Genomic DNA, 6,000 nt, shown 5'->3' on the forward strand with positions numbered 1-6,000 from the left:
TTGATAATCTTAAAGTTAAATGTCAATTCATTATATTTAAAAATCATTAAAGCTCATAATCTACAATTGCTATTTATAATCAAAAGTGTAGTTTTCTGTCAAAAACAAATATTTACCTGAAAGATACGATTATTATGCTATTTTTCAGTCTCTATCTCCTACAAATTTAAATTCATCAATAATTGTTATGCCAAGGATATAAGATGTTAGCAGACCTGTTTGACCAAAGATATGTTGTAGTAAACATGCATCAATGCAAAGCACTAAAGAGAAATGTTCATATTGGATTCAGCTTTGCATTAATTTAACAAATAGATTAAAGATTTTACTTTCTTTACCCATCATAAACTTAATGACATGTCTAATTAAAGTTTTAATTTCAGTATTTGATATATAATTGAAGAAATAAATGACATCTATCAGCTTACTGAATTTTTTGAAATTCTTATTTATTTTAATATGGTATATCGAAAATTACTTCCAATTTAAAAATAATTGTATCACCAGAACGTACAGGTATTTCCTCTAGAATATGTACATTACTGAAAATGCAAATAAATTCTAAAAATTTTTTTGTGAAGGGTGAAAATGTGTTTGTTAAATGTTTTCTTTCTAAAAGAGTGATTCATACGGATACGTTTTGACTTTTACAATTATGTTTCGAGAAGAGCTGTTTGTGTTTGTTCTATGCTCAATTTATTTTTGGTAATTAAAATGTAGCAAATAGCTGAGATCTAATGAGAGGTGGGCTGGCCATCCCTGGCCCTGAACACTGCCCAAGTGCAGGCACCCATTTGGTTTGACTTACTTCAGCTCCATAGCTGCTGCTCACCTGATTTATCCCTTTCTGCCCTCTGGTCATCTACAGGTTTCTTCCTTTGCCTGAGAATCATCAGAAGTCATCTGGCAAAAATTCCTGGGTGATACCAACTGCATTAGCTAGAATAACTGCAGCATATATTTGGATTTTTTTTAAAAAAAGGTTAAGAACAGACTTTCCTTACCAGTCATTCATAAAACTGTTCATTCTAGGATAATAAAGCAGAAACCAAGTCCCATCAGCCAGGTACTTTTACATAAATCTTACTTTCTCAGACCGTAGTTATGACCAAGAGACTGAACTTAATATTTTTACTTACTTTGTTCATAAACATTCCACATGCCGTTTATCCTCTGGTCAGGGTTCTTTACCTGGTAGGATGATCCAAATCTTTGTACACTCCAAATCAATGTGAAAATATATCTTGTCTTACTGGTTTGCCACAGCTTTCCACTGACATTTTACTATTGGACATCAGAGTATTGAGATGGATACTAGGCATAATTTTGCCTACACTTATCATGTGTCAGCAACCTAGTTTATCTTTGGTATTTTGGATAAATTACCACAGCCAGGAGAGTAAACCCTTCTCTAAGTGAATTCTGATGCAGAGGAGCTCAAAATAATTAAGAAGTATGCATGCTTCCAATCTAAGTATATTATGTCCATATGCCTGGGTGGAATCACTGCTCTCTTGAGAAATGCACCCTCTAAACTGCCTGTCTCCAAGTTGTAGTAAAGAAAAACAAATTTGTCTAAGGGAAATAGGGAAGCATACTTGTTAGAGGATCCATTCCCACTTTCAACCCCTTGATATCGTAACCCATGTATTCAAACTGAAATACAGAATATATCGTATATCAGGCCATAATTTAAAGCATACACTGCCTTCTTTAAAACAGAACCTAAAATATACAGGGTATTAGCCCCCAGCTAAAACCCTGAAAAGCTCTCATTACCTAATGGGGAACCTGGTAAAATCAGCAAATTTCATGGATATTAGACTTTGTGGAATTTCCTCAGCTGTAAATACGTTTCCTGCCCATACACAATGCTGATATCATTACCATGATTTTTTTTTAAGATATTGGAGGTAGCAGTTTATTAATTTATTTATTTATTCTTGCTGTGTTGGGTCTTCGTTTCTGTGCAAGGACTTTCTCTAGTTGTGGCAAGCGGGGGCCACTCTTCATCGCAGTGCGCGGGCCTCTCACTATCGCGGCCTCTCTTGTTGCGGAGCACAGGCTCCGGACGTGCAGGCTCAGTAGTTGTGGCTCACGGGCCTAGTTGCTCCACGGCATGTGGGATCCTCCCATACCAGAGCTCGAACCCGTGTCTCCTGCATTAGCAGGCAGATTCTCAACCACTGCGCCACCAGGGAAGCCCATGATTTTTATTAAGACTATGTCCCTGGTTTGTGATGCTGGCAGAAATACTATAGAAAGGTTTTAAAAGCATTGGTAGGTTCCACAAAAGTCTAAGCCACCTGCAGAGACAATTTACTTGTTTCTCTGGAACTGCTTTGGCCTGTTCTCATATATACTATATCTATTTAATTGTAGAATGTTGCTGCTAATGTTCAGTTATATTTTTGTTATTGCAAAATAATAGTCATCATAAGTAACATAGTCACTTGGTACCCATGATCAGGTATTCATTCTCAACCAGAGCTCAATAACAAGCCAGGGACTGTTTCTTCTAATGGAGAAGAGACATCAGAAAAATAGGTCATAGTAGTGCTCCAGAATCTTAGGACTTCTATTTTTCTGACGCTTATCAAATGTTTATTTAACTCTCTGCTATCTGCTACAAGCACAGCAGGTACACTTGGATATTCTTTCTTTTTTTTTTAATTGTGGTTAAAAAATATATCTACCTTCTTAGATTTTTACAGGTACAATACAGTATTGTTAGCTCTATGCACAATGTTGTACGACAGATCTCTAAAACTTGTGCATCTTGCAGAACTGAAACTCATACTTCTTGAATAGCTACTCCCATTGTCCCTTCCCTCCAGTTGCTGGCATCCACCACTTTATTTTCTGCTTCTATGAGTTTGATTATTTAAGATACCTCATATAAATGGAATTACGCAGTATTTTATTCTTCTATGACTGGCCTATTTCACTTAGCATAATGTCCTCAAGTTTCTTCCCTGTTGTAGCATGTGACAGGATTTCCTTCATTTTTGATGCTGAATAATAGTCCATTGTACGTATATACCACATTTTCCTTATCCATTCATCTGTGGGTTTACATTTAGTTTGCTTCTATATCTTAGTTATTGTGAATAATGCTGCAATGAACACATAAGTGTAGATATCTCTTTGAGATAGTGATTTCAATTATTTTGGATAAATACCCAGAAGAGAAATTGCTGCATCATATGGTAATTCAATTTTTACTGTTTGGGGAAATCCCCTTACTGTTTCTAATAGTGGACACACCATTTTACATTCTCACCAACAGTGCATAAAGATTCCAACTTCTGCAGATCCCTGACAATACTTGTTATTTTTTGTTTGTTTGTTTTATAATTGCCAACAGGTATAAGGTGATATCAAACTGGTTTTTATTTGCATTTTCCTAATTGTTAGTGATGTTGAACATCTTTTCATATATACATACATGTTCACCATTTGTATATTATCTTTGCAGAAATATTTATTCAAGTCTTTTGCCTATTTTGTAATTAAGTTTTGTGGGGATTTTTGCTATTGAGTTGTAGGAGTTCCTTATATATTTTGGATATTAACCCCTTATCAGATATGTGATTTGCAAATCTTTTTTCCATTTCATTAAGTTACCTTTTAAATCTTCTAACGGTTTCCTTTGTTTTGCAGAAGTTTTTATTGAGATGTAATCTTACTTGTCTATTTTTGCCTTTTGTTTACTGTGCTTTTTGTGTTGTATCCAGTAAATCATGGTCAATACCAAAGCCATGAAACTTTTCCTCTGTTTTCCTCTTGGGGGTTTGCAATTTCAGGCCTTACATTTAAGTCTTTAGTGCATTCTGAGTTAATCTTTGTGCATGATGTAAGGTAAGAGTCCGATCTCATTTTTTTGTATGTGGATATCCAGTTTTCACAACACTATTTTTTAAAGACACTATCCTTTCTCCACCGTGTATTCTTGGTGCCTTGTCAAAAATCAGTTGACCATATATGTGTGGGTTTATTTTTGGACTCTTTATTCTGTTTCATTGGTCTATATGTCTGTCTTTAAGTCAGAACCATACTATTTGCAATATGTTTGAAATCAGGTAGTGTGATGCCTCCAGCTTTGTTATTCTTTCTTGAAATTGTTTTGGATATTTGGGGCCTTTTGTGGTTCCAAATCAATTTTAGATTTTTTTTCTATTTCTGTAAAAATTTGCATTTGGATTTTGACAAGGATTTCATTGAATCTGTAGATCGTTTAGGGTAGTATGGACATTTAATAATGTTAGTACTTCCAATGCATGAGCACAGAATGTCTTTCCACTTATTTGTGTCCTCTTTAATTTCCTTTATCAATGTTTTGTAGTTTTAACTATCCAAGTCTTTCACCTCTTTGGCTAAGTTTATGCCTAAGTATATTTGGCTAAGTATATTCCTTTTAATGTTGTTATAAATGGGACTGTTTTTTAAATTTTCTTTTCAGATAGTTCATTGTTAGTGTGTAGGAAACAATTTTTTTTAATAAATTTATTTATTTATTTTTGGCTGCGTTGGGTCTTCGTTGCTACGTGTGGGCTTTTCTCTAGTTGTGGCGAGCGGGGGCTACTCCTTGCTGTGGTGCACAGCCTTCTCACTGCGGTGGCTTCCCTTGCTGCAGAGCATAGGGTCTAGGCGCGCAGGCTTCAGCAGTTGTGGCACACGGACTCAGTAGTTGTGGCTCAAGGGCTCTAGAGAGCAGGCTCAGTAGCTGTGGTGCATGAGTTAGTTGCTCCGTGGCATGTGGGATCTTCCCGTGTCCCCTGCATTGGCAGGCGGATTCTTAACCATTGTGCCACCAGGGAAGTCCAGGGAACAAATTTTATATTGATATTGTAATCTGCAAACTTACTGAATCAGTTGATTTGTTCTAACAGTTTTTTGTGAAATCTTCAGCGTTTTCCACATAGAAGATCATGCCTTCTATGAATAGATTTTATTTCTTCCTTTTCAATTTGAAAGGATTTTATATCTGTTTCTTTCCTGATTGCTCTGGCTAGAACATCCAGTACTGTATTGAATATATGAGGTAAAAGTAAGCATCGTTGCCTTGTTCCTGATCTTTAGAGGAAAATTTTTCATGTTTTCACCATTGAGTATGACATTAGCTGTGGGCTTTTCATATGTGACCTTTGTTACGTTGGGTAGTTTCCTTCTATTCCTAGTTTGCTGAATGTTTTTATCACGAAAAGGTGTAGGATTTTTCAATTCTTTTTCTGCCTATTGAGATGATTATGTGATTTTTTTATCCTTCATTTTGTAATGTGGTGTATCATATTGATTGCTTTCCTTATGTTGAAACATCCTAAGAATAGAGCCCACTTGGTAAGAGTGTGTGATCTTTTTTAACATGCTGCTGAGTTTTCTTTGACAGTATTTTGTTGAGGATTTTGCATCTATATTCATCAGAGATGTTGGCCTATAGTTTTCTTTTAAGTGTCCTTATCTGGCTTTGGTACCAAGATAATGCTGGCCACATGAAATGAATTTGGGAGTGTTTTCTTCTCTTCAAATTTTTGGAAGAGTTGTGAAGGATTGACATTAATTCTTCTTTAAATGTTGGTAGAGGGCTTCCCTGGTGGCGCAGTGGTTGAGAGTCTGCCTGCCAATGCAGGGGACGCGGGTTCGTGCCCCGATTCGGGAAGATCCCACATGCCGCGGAGAGGCTGGGCCGGTGAGCCATGGCCGCTGAGCCTGCGCGTCCGGAGCCTGTGGTCCGCAACGGGAGAGGCCACAGCAGTGAGAGGCCCGCGTACCGCAAAAAAAAAAAAAAAAAAAAAAAAAAAAATGTTGGTAGAATTCATCAGTGAAGTCACCTGTTCCTGGGCTTTGCTTTGTTGGGAGACTTTTTGATTACTGATTCAATGTCCTTACTACTTATAGATCTGCTCAGATTTTCAATTTCTTCATGATTCAGTCTTGGTAAGTTGTATGTTTCTAGAAATTTATTCATTTCTTTTAAGTTCACCAATTTGTTGTCATATA

The sequence above is a fragment of the Lagenorhynchus albirostris genome, chromosome 4 (genome assembly GCF_949774975.1).
Source record: "Lagenorhynchus albirostris chromosome 4, mLagAlb1.1, whole genome shotgun sequence".
In the NCBI taxonomy this organism is placed as follows: Eukaryota; Metazoa; Chordata; class Mammalia; order Artiodactyla; family Delphinidae; genus Lagenorhynchus; species Lagenorhynchus albirostris.